This window comes from Monodelphis domestica, chromosome 5, assembly GCF_027887165.1.
Source record: "Monodelphis domestica isolate mMonDom1 chromosome 5, mMonDom1.pri, whole genome shotgun sequence".
Classification (NCBI taxonomy): domain Eukaryota; kingdom Metazoa; phylum Chordata; class Mammalia; order Didelphimorphia; family Didelphidae; genus Monodelphis; species Monodelphis domestica.
In genome coordinates, this window is record NC_077231.1 from 252,512,894 (window position 1) to 252,529,426 (window position 16,533).

At 36.8% G+C, this 16,533-nt stretch overlaps 1 protein-coding gene across 1 annotated transcript in view; it reads right to left on the minus strand.

The window, feature by feature from the left end:
- Positions 1-2,069: 2,069 nt before the first annotated feature.
- The window catches only part of CCDC7 (coiled-coil domain containing 7), a 291,747-nt gene continuing 277,283 nt past the window's right edge, over positions 2,070-16,533 (minus strand). Inside the window, exons 17-18 of the mRNA XM_007504770.3 lie at positions 5,114-5,142; positions 2,070-2,204 (exon numbers count right to left, since the gene is read on the minus strand). The gene's annotated coding sequence lies outside the window, so the exon portion shown is untranslated. The remainder of the gene's footprint in view (positions 2,205-5,113; positions 5,143-16,533) is intronic.

A 16,533-nucleotide genomic window follows, 5' to 3' on the forward strand; every position in this document is an offset into this window, starting at 1 on the left:
TGGTTCTTAAAGACTGGATATCATCCCTGGCTTTTTGGTCATCCTTCTCCTTCTGGACTGATTTTCTTTGGAGGTCGTCTTTCAACTTCTTTGCCTCATCTTTCATCTCCTTTGCCTCATTTTCCAGCTGGTTGATTTTGGCTTTCAAGACACTATTTTCTTGTTTTAGTTCAAGTGCCTCTGTTTCCAGATGACTTATCTTAGTTTTTAAGTTCTTTTCCCAATTGTCTTCAGCCTCTCTTTTGTTTTGAATTACATTTTGAGTTCTTCCAAAGCCTATATCCAATTTGCTGGGAATTCTGATTTATCATTTGCTGATCCCTCTCTCTCTGTTCTGTTTGCTGAATAGAAGCTGTCTATTGTAATTTCTTTCTTCTTTTTCTGTTGTTTGCTCATATTTACCCCTTTTTTGCTCCCCATATTTGTCTGTGCTCTTGCTCCTCTCATTTTTTTGGTTTTGCGGGCTTCTGTTAGTCTCCTCTCTTGGAGCTTTAACAGAGGATCTCTCGATGCAGTTTGTGGGGGAGGGTTGTTGGAGTTTCAGCTTCCCTGTCCTCTGGAGGCTTTTGATTGGATTAAAGCCCAGCAGTCACTGAAGGAGGGGTTTTGGAGCCTGGGATTCCCTGAGTTCTGAAGACTTTTGATGGGATTAAGTTCAGCTGGGTTTGGTTGGGTTGCTCTGAGGCCAAAACCTCCTGGAAGGCTGGAGCAATATGGTGGATCTCCATGGCTCTGACCAGGCTGCCAGCTCTATACTTCCTCTCGAGCTCCTTCCTCGCTATCTGTGTTTGACACTCTGAGCTTGGCACAACCCTGCCCACAAGGTACACCCTCCAGACCAGTGCCTTTGCCCACCCTGAGGTTCCCACTGCCACTGGGTTCTTAGCGCCCTAGGTGGGGAGGGGGAGGGGTCCTGGGACCTTCTTTCTGCCTTATCCTTAAACCCTAGTGATCTTGGATTCCAGCTTTTGGGGGGGCATACCTTTTGAATTGAGTCCAGCAGGTGGGTTCCTTGGTTCTGTTTTGTTGTTAGGTTTGATTTTCAGTCCCCTTGGAGCATTCAGTTTGTGATCGGTAAGGAACGGTATTCAGAGGTTTGAACTTCTTCTCCTTCTAGGCCACCATCTTGACTCTGCTGTTATAATCTATTTGTAAATGCTCAAATGGTGTGTGAGCTAATGGATGACCACCAAAAGCCTTTTGCTTAAATATGCTTTGGTTAAATTGTGCACATACAGAGCAAGCTGAGCAGATTTTATTTGCCACAGTGCTAATTCCCAGAGCTAACCAACTTCTTTTAATAGTATACTTGTGTCCCAAAATGACGCTTTTTGTGTATTGCTTGGCAGATGTAAGAGTAAAATGCTTTCGGAAGAATTGGTTTCCCACTGACACTATCCAAATTCCATTTTCATTTCTAGCTCCAAAATTTTGTTCCTACTTCTAAACCTCTTTGTCATTGTATGCTTTTTCTAAATCTGTGGTATCTATAACTGATTCATAATGCAAGCTGGAGCATTTTGTGCAGAATATCGTGCAGCCACATCCACCCTATGATTTCCTCTAGTAACTAAGTTTTGTCCTAAAGCATGTCCTTTAGAGTGAATCACTGCCTGACAGTAATTCTTGAATAATTTCTACATGAGCAATTATTTTCCCACTAGATGTTAAAAACCCTCACTGAAGCCAGAGAGAGTAACTGACACAGAAAAAAGGTTATAACTGTCAACATTTGAAATTAACATGCTCTCTCAGCTCTGCTTCAAACTCCAATTCGTTCTCAAGCCAGTCACTCTACTTCTTATCTCTAAACTATGTAAAGAATGAAGCAGGGTAGGACTTAAACATTTATCTAACACCAGAAGTATCTTTTGTTAGGAGACATGAAAGGGTCACTATCTGCATTCATGGGACGAGTTCCTCCACAACAATGAATTCAAGGATTCTTGAAGTATTGGAGTCCTGAAATACCCTCTGCCACATGTATCCTTGGTATATTATAACATAATTTGAGTTTGATTAAATCTCTGCCACCAACTCTTCCCTATGGCCAAAGAAATTGCTATATGTTGTAAAGTTTAAACAAATGTACTTTATTGTACAGCACATCATGCATCTTTCAGGTGGGGCTCTCTCCTTCTTTCCCTTCCATTCTCTGCAGGTTTGGAAGATTTTCCAAAGTATTTCAGAAATCCTATTAGGATCTAAGAAGTAACCCAAAATAAATTTTGATAAATAATATTGTCATTGTACTTAAGTTTTCTGAAATTTTATCTTATTTAGTAATATTCAATTGCTTTTCTCAAGGGCCAAAAATGAATGCTACCTAGGAATTCTGAAATAATCTACCTGAATGAGACTAATCAGCATAAACTTAATAAAGTATTACCTGCATATGTTTGTATGAAATGCTATGGTTCCTTTTATATCTGGTATCCTTCACTGTATCCCCTACTTCTCATTTTTCTGCATTCCAGCTTTCTCCCATTTGCCCCAAATCTATCACTTCCAATAAAATATCCAGTTGTGACTTAAAATTCTACAGAAATTTTGAGTGCTGGCAAAGGTAGTAACTTATAGTCTTAGCAACCTCTTTACCATCTTCTGCATGAAGACATTTCCAAGCATTCATATGGTATTAATCTCACTATAATCTGATACTGTCTTGCAATGACTTCATGATGAAATTCAGGAGACTGACTATGTTGAACCCATTTTTACATGAACATATTGCATAGGGCATTTTTAAAACACTTTTGCAATAGCTGCTGTACTACATGTTTTGGTAATTCCAATTGCCAGTCACCTAGCTTGAAAGACCAAATGCCTAACATATTTAATAGTATCAATTTTCATTTTTAAAATGGCATCTCTACACAAGCAATTCATCATGTTCTGAAGTGCTGCAGTCTATCTTTATGGAAAATCCATGTATATTATATATAGAAATACTAAGTGTTAAAGTAATTCTCCTTCTCAAATCAGTCATTGACATCTACTACAGTGATAAATTGGCATCTATACAAATTCTTTTCCTTCAACAGATTATCTCCCTTAGTTTCAAAGCCAATACTTCACTGTGGTTACAGAAGAAACTGGCTTAAGTTGTAAGTGATGCAATACTATGAGGTCAACGTGAACACTCAGTATTATGTTATATTTATTTAATTCATGCAATAGGTAAATGTGTACATGACTACTGAATAACATTATTTCTACTAGCTATGAATTTTTTTCTTTATCTTTCTGCCTGTTCATTTTAAGGATGACACAGAATCAAGGTAATAAAGAAAGAAATGACAAATAATGCATTCATAAAATAAGCTTCATTACAATGAATGAATGAATGAATCCAAGTCTAATTTTTTGAGACCAGAATAGCATCTAATTTATTAAACATAAATTATATTTAAGGAACTGAGTAGAACACTTCATAAATTCTGACCTTAATTAGTAGAATGATCATCCCTTTATTCTTGAAAACCTAACCAGACCAGTACTTTTGGAACTCTTTTACAGATGAGTATTGTACATAGAAATGAATATTCCTTAGTATATTTTTTGTTTTCCTGATATCTTATCCACCAGTGTAGTAATTATAAAGCTAAAAAACTCTTAAATCCCCTAAAAATAATGCATAAATGCTTAGGATATATCAGTACTTAATCATCCAAGACATTTGGGATAACATTTGGGAACACTGACACAGAGAATATTTGTGGAAATCAAACCTCTCAGTGGCAAGATTTCCTGATCCTCTGATATAATCAGCTTGGTAACTTAGAAGTGTAAAAGGGATGACATTTTTATAGGTTCATAAACCAGTAGGCATCTCCTAGGTAAAATTTACTCACCAATGCAAAAAAGGATTATAAGTGAAAAGTCTGAATTGTTCAGTTGTATTGGGTGAGGAGATAAAGGGTAAAAAGGGTAATGAAGTGTAGGGGTATAAGCTATGTGGGGTTGTATATCAATGAGAGTTTAAATATTTTGGGAGGTGGAGTTTGAAAATAAATAAAAAGCAAAAATTCACAAAACAGATATTGATCTTGAGAGAAAGATTAAGAGGGTATCGATAAATAACAATATGCATAGGAGAGATTACAATCATCACTGAGTTCTTTGGTTCACCAAAGTGTATTTTCCTAGTTATTCTTCTTGGCAAGCAGTTCGAAGAGATATTTTGAATTCAATTAAACCTCTCCAATTTCTTTTTAAATCTTAGTTTTTACATGACCATTACACTTTGATTTTAGTAAGAAATAAAGAAGCTGCTTCTCCTTAATATTATTGCTTTTAAAATTTAACTGGTTTTTATTGGGAAATGAGGGGATGCCCTCCGATTGGGGAATGACTGAACAAATTGTAGTATATGTTGGTGATGGAATACTATTGTGCTCAAAGGAATAATAAACTGGAGGAATTCCATGTGAACTGGAAGGACCTCCAGGAACTGATGCAGAGGGAAAGGAGCAGAACCAGGAGAACATTATACACAGAGACTGATACACTGTGGTACAATTGAATGTAATGGACTTATTTACTAGCAACAATGCAATGCTTGGACAATTATGAGAGACTTATGAGAAAGAACGCTATCAACATTCAGAGGAAGAACTATGGGAAGAGAAACACAGAAGAAAAACAACTGCTTGATCACATGGGTTGATGAGGATATGATTGGGGATAAAGACTCTATATGATCACCCTAGTACAAATATCAATTATATGGAAATAGGTCTTGGTCAATGTCACATGTAAAACCCAGTGGAATTGTGTGTAAGGGAGGGAGCTGTGGTGAGGAGAGGAAAAGAACATGAATCTTGTAACCATGGAAAAATATTCAAAATTAATTAATTAATTAAATAAAAATTTCCAAAACTTGGGGAAAAAATAAAATTTAACTGGTTTTTAAGTCTTCACATATTTACCTTCTTTGATTAAGAAAAAAATTGATCTCCCTCCACAAGTAAATGACTGTGGCAAGGTATAATTCAGGACATTTTTAAAGGCTTGATCAGGATGACTATTGCCTTCCTTTAAGTTTGATGGAAAAACAGAAGAATTTGTGAGGGAAAAAATGAGAAGGCTAATGAATAATACTTTTTTTTACCTTTCTCCTGTTGTTTAGGTCTTTCCATCCTACAAAAAAGACAATAATACTACAGTGAATTTTTAAAAAATATACATGATAAACATCATTTTTTTCTTAATTTACATCAACTTATTTGGAAGAATCTAGAATTTGTAACATTTTTCATTTAATATCGCAATTATCATATATATATATATATATATATATAACTCAGAGAATTTTCAAACTAAAAAGACTCCTAGAGATAATATTCATCTATTTTACTGATTATACAGATGGAGAAATTGTTCCAGGAAAGGTTTCTAAGTTCCCACAGCTAATTCAGGTACAAGGGAAGAATAGGACCTATACTTCCTAACTTCAAAGTCAGAATCATTTTATGTATACCAAATTGTTTCACCACAAATTATGTGATATAGGAATGTGGATGTATACTGTCAGATTCTTTTATTGTATAATCTAATGATTCACTCAGGGGAAAAACAAAAATCCAGCATTGTCATCAGTTGACAAATCTTTCAGGAATCAGACTCCCTGCAACACCGAAAGTGAAAGCAAATCAAATTTAGATCAAATTTCTCTTTTGAACTACTTTGCTTCCCCCTTCAGCACTAATTGCCTCAGGCCCACATGATATTTAAGTCCAAGAGAGTACAATTATGCTTGATGGCTAACATATCCCTGAAAGCTAACTCTAATATTATATGGATCACCCTCTAGTTTCTTTTAGCAAATGAGGGAGCCAGGTAGAATTGTTGACGTTTGTCTTGTATTCCTGCAGCTATATTCAGATCACTTGTTTAGAAGACTGACTCTTCATGACCCGGTTTGAAGTTTTCCTGGAAAAGAATGGAGTAGTCTGCCATTTCCTTATCCAATTCATTTCATAAATGAGGAAACTGAGACAAACAGAATTTTTCCGAGGGTCACACAGTAAGAATCTATGGCCAGATTTGAACTCAGGAAGATGTTTTCCTGACTTCAGGCTTGATGCTCTATCCACTGTGCCAGCTACCTGCCCAGTGAGTCAGATCACTACAATCACAGAATTAATTAAAAGGTATGGAGAAAATAACAGTCCGTTTTGCTTACTGTTTATTGATTATTAAGAAATTTGGCTTGGTAAAACAAAACAGAACTCTAGAGATTCTCAAATCAAAAATCTCACATATGTACGTTAAAGTTATATCAGATTTTTGAGCAGCCTGGTAGCAGAGTAGATAGAGCACCAGACTGGAGTCAGGAGGACCTGAGTTCAATCTGACATTAGATATTTCCTAATTGTGGGTCTCTGGGCAAATCATTTACTCCTCTTCCCATCTCACCCCCAGTTGCCTAGCTCTTACCACTCTTCTGTCATAGAATTGATACGAAGGCAGAAAGTAAAGATTTTTTTCAGGGCATAAGTGTAAAGATACCTTTGTCATTAAGACTCTATGGCTTAATTATTGGTATGAAGAAAGGCATAAAACAAGGTGACATGTTCACTAGTATTATGGAAGATGCCATGTACAAGGTCCCCATGGGGAAAAAAAAAAAGATTTTCCATTGTTGATGGGAGTCTCAAGATGCTCTGATTTATAGGTTATATATAGCATACCCTCTACTTTAAGTCAGCACATTATAGAGCTGCATCAATGAGATCCAGGATTATTCAAACTGTCTGAAAAAAAGAACTAGTATTGTGTCCAGACTGTGACAGGTGCCTATTCTTTCATATTTTGCCATAAGATCATGTACCCTTTTGTGAGCAACATATTTTAGGAAAGGCATGTGGCACATGCAGAGGAAGATGGTCAGGAGACTGAGAGAACTGGGGCCCATCGTATATGGGAATATTTATCCTGGGAAAATAAAAGAATTAAGAAGGCATGTTTGTTGACTTTGTCAGAGATGATATGGAGGAGATTCTAGAAGTATAAACTACTTCATGGATGGGGGTGGCACTTTTTCATTTTTGCCTCTTTATTTCCAATCATAACATATTACTTTGAACACAGTAAGTCATTAATAAATGTTGATTATTGATTGTTGAAGTAAGGTTCTGAAGGAAGCAGGGCAGAGGAAGAGAGATTAATCATATCAAGTTGTTGGATTGCCTCTTCACTGGTCAACAGAAAGAAGAAAGGCATAGGTGATGGTACTGAGAAGTTTTAAGACTGGAGAAAGAGAATTAAGGGAACTATAATCATACAGCTTCCATCTTCTAATTAAAATATAAGGCTAAATCATTTGGTTGGGATCTAAGAAGAGAAGAAAACTTTTGGAAATGTCACTGAAATATGGGATAATGAGGCAATTATTTGATAAAACTTGGCAACAAATTAGATTTTGGCTTACATGGGCCAGGAACTGGGGATGCTTGGTTGTACTTGCTAGCTATATGGCCTTGCCTACAAGTGATCTAGACCCATAGAGAAAGAAAAAATAAGTAACTTGTGGTCTCTTGGAGGTACAGAAACATGCCTCATCTGAGATTACATAGAGGAAGTGACAGAGTTAGGAATGGACCTAGACTCTCTCCAAATCCAACACTCTTTCCATGGTATAACACTGCCTCAGTTACTATGAAAATCTGTAAGACAGGTGAGGAAGTACCTACTTCACTGTCATGAGAGGTAAGAGGATAAATGGCAAGATATTTATTTCCTAAAGTACAGCTCTCTAGAATTCCTAAAATTTTGACACAATGCATTTCTCAAAATCTGCATGGGACATTCTTAGGATGTAAGTGTCAGTGGTGTGGGAAGGAAATCACTTTAAAAGACTGATATATATTAATTTAAGGTTGCCAAGGAATTCAGCTATGTAATTCCTAAATGAAAACTCAAGTCAGCAGTCAACCTTTTATGGAGTTTAATTACAAACAGGAGGAAGAAAGGTATTAGAGAGAGGGAGAGAGAAAGGGGAGAGAAGGGAATAGGGCTTAAATACCCCTTCTGTTTAGGCTGGGCAAAAAGGCCCAAGCCCTTAGATAGCTGAGGCAAAGAAAAGAGATCAGTCCCTATCACTCATGTGACCAAAATGGAGAAACAGTCTCAGGGGCCTCCACCTCCAGCTTCCTTCCGAGCAAGCTTCTCAGAGCACCACCTCTCAGAGCAAAAACTCTCCAACCACCTCCCCACCCACCCCCTGTCCTCAGACCCCACTATCTTTAAGGAAACCATCCAAGTTCCCTCCCCTCAGTTCTCACATCTACCAATCACTGTCCATGTCTTCCCTGTGCCAATGGTGGCTCTACCTTAACCCAGGACCGCCCAGAGGTCTGTGGCTTTGCACATGTCTGTTGAAGGTCATATTCTCAAATAATTAAATCTTGATCCTTTGCTGCAGCCCTTCCTAAATCCTGTTACCCTGAGTAGGGTGGAGATTGGAATAATTAAATTTTGATCTATGCTGCAGCCCTTTCCATTGTCAGCAAAAGGTTTCTGTCCTAAAGTAATCTTAAGAAGGGAGGAGGAGGAACCTCCCTTGCCAATGGGGTTCACATTCCAATAGAGTTCCCACTATCAGTATGAAATTTTCTAAGTATGGAATTTCCCAATGGTGAAATTTCCAACATTTATAAGTCTAAGAAATTTTAAGGTTTACAATGGTTGTGGCCAAAACATAGGAATTTAAGCAAAATATAGCATCAGCAGAATAATGGCTACCAGTATATATCATTTACTTTTATAAATGATAATAGATTTCCTTGAAGGTAGGGACTATTCCTATTTTTTCCCTTTGTAACCCAAGAATTTAGCACAATGCCTTGCACATAGTGCATATTTTAGAAGTATTGAATTGAGTATCTCTATATGTATGTGTATATACACATGATTTATACATGTATATGCATGTGTGTATATATACTATAATTTAGCATATAGTGTTATATAGTAGAGCACACAGTATATATAGTATTTATAAATTTAGGACCAAAGCATTTCAAAGTGAAGCCTCTCTTTCTGTTTAGTGTAAAATAAATTTCTATTGCAGGACTTACTTGAATTGTAGTTTCCCAGTTGCGGTGATGTTTAGAAATTTCATTGTGATGCCTTATATTTTCTATTATTTGATAGTAAAATATACAATTGTGAATTTAAGTATTAAATCCCTTGCTTTAGCATTTTTTTTTCATCTCTAAATCATTCTTAGGGGAGAAGAGGTATCATTGGGGAATGCCCTCCAGGAAATATGGCTCTATCTCAACTTCTGCCTTCTCCTATTATAGTTAAGTAATCCCTGGGTCCTGAGAAAAAAGGGGTACTTTCACCCTTGATGAAGGGTAGGTGATGAAGTGAGGAAATAAAGTTGGAATGTCACAGCTTGACCATTACCAAACTATATATCCACCATGTGTGAACTCTGCCCACCAGAGTTCCAAAGTATTAAACTTTACCTCTCACCAAATAGCACATGAAATTTTTTTATCCTGTTCTACTCATCCCTATATTCCAGATTTTCAAATTCCCTGAACTCTCAAACTCCTGAACTGCTAGTAGATGAGAGAATCTTACTCTTAAATCTCTAATCTCTAAATGATTATTCCCTTTCAGTCTCTCTTCTCCCAGGTTTATGGAACATCCTCTAGAAAGAACAAATTTTTAGTCTTTATGATTAGGTTTTGGGTAAAGTTGCAATATTCCATTCAAGTCTCTTGCTTTTTGGTAGGGAAATCAAAACATTTGATCATTTGGGGGTCTTTTCCACATTTTATCTTTGGCTCTTTGACCCAAAGTATAAAAGTGAGCTCAAGGCCTTTTGAGGCTATAGGTAAAATGCAAGAATGTGTCTAGGCTGGAAAAAAGACACAAATGGTTTTTCCCTCTGAGCTTAGTTTTATCTCTCTGCTGTTTTCACTGATCAGTTGTCTATGTGGAAAAACAGATGTAAGGATTAAATTTATGGCTGGAATAAATATGAGAATGTGGTTGCCAATTTTAAAAATTAATATAGCTCAAGTCAAAATGTCTTTTTAGCAGCTTTATTTACAAAAAGAGAGAAAGAGTAAAAGTAGGGAAATGTAAAATGAGGGTAAAGAAGATATCTAACCTAACACACTAAATATTTGCTCTGGTGCCTGGCTCATTTTCACTCACCCAATCTGAAGTCCAAAGGGAGAAGATCCAAAAGCAGTCTTATAAGAAGCAGTTCAAGTCACCAGTCCTGGGTCCTTTATGCTGAAGATTCAGGCTGAAGACCAAAGTCCACTTCTTGGACAGGAAGTTCATCATCTTTTATAGTCCCCTTTTTTACATCACTTCCTGTCCCTTCCTTCACTTTATGGGGACCAACTGCAGTCTTTAAATTTTCTTAACACTGCCCAGGGTGCAGTCAGTCACTAATGGAGGTCTATCTCACTTTAGTAAGTGGTTTGTGAACCTCCCCTACTTATGGTTAAGTAGGGGTGTCATTGCTTTTCATTGCTTAAATTTAAAAGTAGACAAGGGGAGAGTCAATCCCATCTTCACACAGAAGAAGATGGAAGTTGTAAAACCTGGGAATCTAATACCTCAGAGCCATTTTGTGGTTCCTGGGAAAATAGGCTTCAGAAGTAAAAATTAGGAGGTATAAAGAACATTCATCATATTCTAGGGTGAGATCACACAGAGAGACCCAGCCCCTAGTCCAGAAAGTTTAATTGCAACAAGACATTATATTGAAACTGAAGGTACTAACTACTATGACTCTATTTGCTCTAAATATCTTGAGTTATCACTTACTGGAAATGAGAGGCCACATAGACAAGGCTCTTAAGGTAACAAGACAGGTAACTCAATAAGGACAAGGGGAAAAAATGAAACTTTCTCTCCCAACCGTCACCACAGTATTATTGTTGGTCCTATGCCTGAAGATGGCTGTTTTTCTAAAGTAGTCTTTAAAAGCCTCTTGCTTGTGCTTGTGTGCTTTTAGGTGAAAAAATATGCTTCAGTCCACTCAGAGTTTATTAGTTCTCTTTCTCTGGAAATGGAGAGCATTTTTCTTCATGAGTCTTTTGGAACTGCCTTGGCCTGTTGTCTTGACCAAAGTGGATAAATTATTCACAGTCCATCATCATATGATACTACAGTTACTTTGGATGGTGTTCTGCTCCTGCTCACTTTGCTATGTTCCTAGAAGTTTTCCCAGTTTTTTTCTGAAACCATCCGGCTCATCATTTCTTATAACACAATGGTATTCCATCACAATTATATACCACCATTTGTTCCATCATTCCCTAAATGGGGGAGGGTATCTCCTCAATTTCCAATTCTTTGCCACCACAAAAAAATGGCTATACAACTTGAAACTATACTCAAAGGACTCTAAAACTGTGTATATCCTTTGGTCCCTCAAGACCATTACTATATCTGTGTCCCAAAGAAATTTTTAAAAAAGGAGAAAGGACCTATTTGTTCAAAAATATTTATTACAGTTCCATTTGTGATAACAAAAAAGTAGAAATTGAATAGATAATTTCTTGAATTATGATGTGTAGGCTCTTTTTTGGATCATGACTTTCAAGTAGTACAAAAAAATTTAAATTATTTCTCTTTGATTTGTTTTCCAGATTATTTGTTTTTAAATTAAGATACTTCAAATTTTCTTCTATTTTTTCATCCTTTAACTCTATTTTATTGTTGCTTGATAGCACATAGAATCATTAGCTTCCACTTTCCCAATTCTAATTTTTTAAAAGATTATTTTTTTCTTCAATGAGGTCTCATATGTCTTTTTCCGTCTGGCCAATTCTGTTTTTTAAGAAGGTATTTTCTTCAGTATTTTTGTGCCTCTTTTAAGGAACTGTTAATTCTTTGTACATAATTTTCTTGCCTTGCTCACATTTATTTTCCCAGTTTGTCCTCTACCACACTTGACTTTTTTTTAAACCCTTACCTTCCTTCTTGGAATCAATACTGTGTATTGGTTCCAAGGCAGAAGAGTGGTAAGGGCTAGGCAATGGGGGTCAAGTGACTTGCCCAGGGTCACACAGCTGGGAAGTATCTGAGGCCAGATTTGAACCAAGACCTCCCATCTCTAGGCCTGGCTCTAAATCCACTGAGCCACCCAGCTGCCCCCACTTACTTGACTTTTAAAATAATTTATTGTTCTTTTTTTTATTCATTCCATGAATTCCTATTGGTTTGTGTCCAATTTGCATTTTTCTTTGAAGCTTTGCTTATGGATGTTCCCATGTTGTTGTCTTGTGAGTTTGCATCTTGAGCTTCCCTGTCACCATAGTTTCTCTTTATGGTTGGGTTCTTTTTGTTGTTGTTGGCTTATTTCTTAGCCTGTTTCTTGATTTTGAACTTCATTTTAAAGTTAGGCTCTACTCTTACTTGGTGAGGGGTAGTACTGGTGGGGTGTCACTGTCCCAATCTTTAGGCTTTTCTGCCTTGCTTCCCTAGAATATCTAGTTCTATGGCTCAGTAAGTTTTTGATGCTTCCAAGTTTTGTGATCCAAGGAGGACTATGGTCACTCCTCTCCTAGTCTTATTCTGGTCCATACCCAGGAAGGGCCCTTTCTCACTTGCAACATAAGGTGTTTTTATTCTTTTCTCTGCCCTGGGACTGTGCCCAAGGAATTTTTTTGAATTTTTTGAGACTATAAGTGCAACTCAGAACTGGATAATGTGCAAAAGAGTTTTCATATGGGGCTTAGTACTACACTGTGCTAAAACAGGTATCCTCTATATGTCTTTCTGACCATATGTTAATCTCCTTACTATCTCAGAGCAGTAAGAGTTCCTGATACTGTTGCTGCTGCCATTACCATTTCCAAGGTCCCCAATTGATATTACTTCCATCCTGTGCTCCGAAACAGCACCCTGGCCCAGTACCAAAAACCATTCCTTCCAACCTCCAAAGTTGTCAGACCTTTTGTTTGCTATGCTACTCTGGAATTAGCATGATATTTTGAAGTTGTTTGGAGGATAATGTTGGTAGAGTTTGGCTTGACTTATTCTTGTATTATGCTATCTTGGCTCAGCCTTTCTATATTCGGCTTCAGGTTTTTTAAATAGATTTGTTAACTAAAAGAACATTGTAGAGTCCACTCACAATTAAGAGATATCCAAGGACTTCAGATGAAGCCATAATCTGAAAACCAAGAGAAGTTCACATGCCTAGTGGTACTGGTTCTGGTAGCAGGCAATAAAAGTTGCATGCCTATCAAAGCAACAACTGGCACAGATAGAAAGTAATTATCAGGAACTAAACTCTTGTTTTGACTTAAAGACCAAAACATTAGTGGAAGCTCATTTAAACTCTGATTTTAGTGAATTTGGTCCACAGAGGCCCTTGAATCTGAGGTAGCCTTCCTCAGAATCTAAGACAGTAATATCTACCAACAGGAAGGAACCACAATCCACAAGTACCAAAACAAATAAGCTGCAACAGAAAAAGCTTTGACCCTGGATAATTTCTATGGAAAAAAGCAAAATACAGAAGCAACAGCAGAGAGTGGCAAGCAAGAATATAAATCCAAACTTTCCCCCCAAAATGGAAACTGGTCACAAGCTCTTGAGGAACTCAAAAAGGAGTTCAAGAAGCAAGTAAGAAAGATGGAAGAAAATGGGAAGAAAAGTGGGGGAAAGAAATGTAAATAATTAAAAAAGAAAATAACAGTTTAAAAGGCAAAATTTCCCACATGGAAAAAGAAGCACAGAAATCAAATGAAGTAATAAGCAAATTGGATACCAGAACTGACTTGCTGGGAGTCATGAAAAGCAGGATAGACCAAAGCAAAAAGTAAAATCAAAAGATCATAGCTAAAAAACTAGTCTTTAAAGACTGGAATTGGGCAAGTAGAAGCCAATGATCTCAGAAGATACCAAAAATTAAGCAAAGACAAAAGAATGACAAAAAAGAAGGAAACATGAAATATCTCATTGAAAAGACAACTAACCTAAAAAACACATCTAGGAGAGAAAATTTGAGAATCACTGGTCTACCCAAAAGTCTGGGGAAAAATAAAAGCATTGATATAATATTACAAGAAATTATCCAAGAATTATTCTTGAATAAAAGGACAAAATAGACATTGAAAGAGTCCATAGATCATCCTCTACATTTAGTCCTCAAAAGATAACCCCTAGGAATGTAATTGCCAAGTTCAAAAGTTTCCAAGCCAAGGAGAAAATATTGGAAGCAGCCAGAAAGAGACAATTCAGATATCAAGGAGTCCTAGTCAGGATTCCATACTAAAGGACCACCCACAAGACTTGGAATATGATATTCAGGAAGGCAAGAGAATTGGGTCTACAACCAAGAATCATCTACCCATCAACAGTAAGGTGAAATTGATTATATTTCTATAAGGGGAAATGATATCTGTAACTCAAAAATTGTTTTCATTATCAGAGTGAATAGAAGGATTATTCATAGGTAGAGGTTGGGGTACTAAGTTGTTTAAGATGATATGTAAAAAAAGGGATGGAATAGAAGATGGAAGCAAGAGAAACTTGAAGGAAGAAGAAAAACAGGACAAATAATACCACATAAAGGGGCACATGGGGGGGGGGTTGGAGGGAGAATACTATTATAAGAAGGAAAGGAAGAGAGTGGTAATAAGTAATACTTAAACCTTATTCCCAGTGGAATTAGTTCTGAGACCAAAGAGCAGCCAGGTCTATTAGGGTAAAGAATTCTATCTTACCCTACAGGGAAATTGAGAGGGAAAACCAAGGTGGGGAGTGAGGCAGGGAGCATTAAAGGAGAAGGAAAGGTAAGGTGAGGGGGCATTTAATAGACCTTAAAGAAAAATAAGAACGGAAATAAGAAGGGAGGAATGGGAAGGAAAGAAAAATCAGGGTGAGGAATAGGGGGGACTGATTAAAAATGGGAGTAGGAAAAAACACTGGGAGAGGTCTATAGAGATTGAGGCAGAAATGACAGTTGGAAACTGAACAAGGACTTCTGAAAAATTCTCCTGAGGAGCAGAGTCTTTGGTGCTGACACACACAAGGGACTGGAAGGAGGAACTGTTTCTGTGGGCCATTTTCAAAGACACCTGGGGAGATTTCTGACACTGACAGAAATTTTAACACCACGGGTTCCTATTTAAAACATTGCTGGGTCCTGTCAAGAAAACTTATTTTTCTTAAGGCTTTCATTGCATGAACTATTGAGATACTGAACTCAAATTGGTGAGCAGCACTCTCTCCCCTCTCCTGGCTATGAGAAAACCTTGTACTTCAGTAAATAGTTTTATTTAGAAAAGATTTAGGGTGACCTACATTCCCTCTAACCTTTATCCTTTGCCCCAATCAACAATTAAATCAAATAATCAGTCAGATAGTGAATTCAATCTCATTTATTTACAACTAGAGAGTAAGCCCATTGGCAGACTCCATCTTGTCAGTTTTCAAGAAGACATGAGGGGGAGGCTTGTGAGTGCCCCAAAGCAGTGTATATCTGAATTGAGGTCTCCTTGTAGAGGAGACTTCCCTGCTGCCCTTGAGGGCTGGCATGGCCATCAAGGGGCATGCTTAGGGGAGATATCCATTTTTGTCTCCCTCAAGTAATCAAGGAACTCTGAGAGGAAGTAGTGAGGAAGCTATTTCATCATCCCTTTCCTCATTGTCTTCAATCCTTATTTCTCCATCTAAGGAGTGTGGGTCCCCCCAAATTACAACAGCTGTAGAAGGAAATAGTGAAAGAAGAAAGAACAGGACGAAAAGAGGAAATCAAAATGATGGGGAATACACAGGTGGGGAATCATAACTCTGAATGGGAATGGAATAAACTCACCCTTAAAATGTAAACAAATAAGAGAGTGGATTAGAAAATAAAATCCTACCATATATTGTCTACAAGGAATACACAAGGCAAGTAGATACATATGATAAAATTAAGAGGCTGGAGCAAAATTTATTGTACTTCAACTGAGAAAAAGAATGCAGGAGTCACAATCATGATATTTGACAAAGTCAAAGTAAATATAGATCTGAATAAAAGAGATAGGGAAAGTAATTACATCCTGGTAAAAGGCAGTATAGACAATGAGGAAATATCAGTACTCAATGTGTATGCTCCAAATGGCACTAAATCTATAATTTTAAAGGTGAAACTACTAGAGCTTAAGGAACAAATAGATAGTAAAACTATACTAGTTGGAGACTTGAACCTTCCTCTATCAGATTTAGATAAATCAAACTAAAAATAAATAAGAAAGAGGTAAAAGATATGAATGAAGTCTTAGAAAAAAGAGTAAATAGATATATGGAGAAAAAGAAATAGAACAAAAAGGAATATATCTTCTTTTCAGCATCATATAGTACATTCAGAAAGATTGACCAAGTACTAGGACCGAAAAACATTGCAAACAAATACAAAAAAGCAGAAATAATAAATGCAATGTTTTCAGACCATAATGCAATAAAATTATAATTAGTTAGGGTACATGGAGAGGCAAATCAAAAATTAATTGGAAACTAAATAATTTGATTCTCAAAAATTGGGTGGTCAAAGAA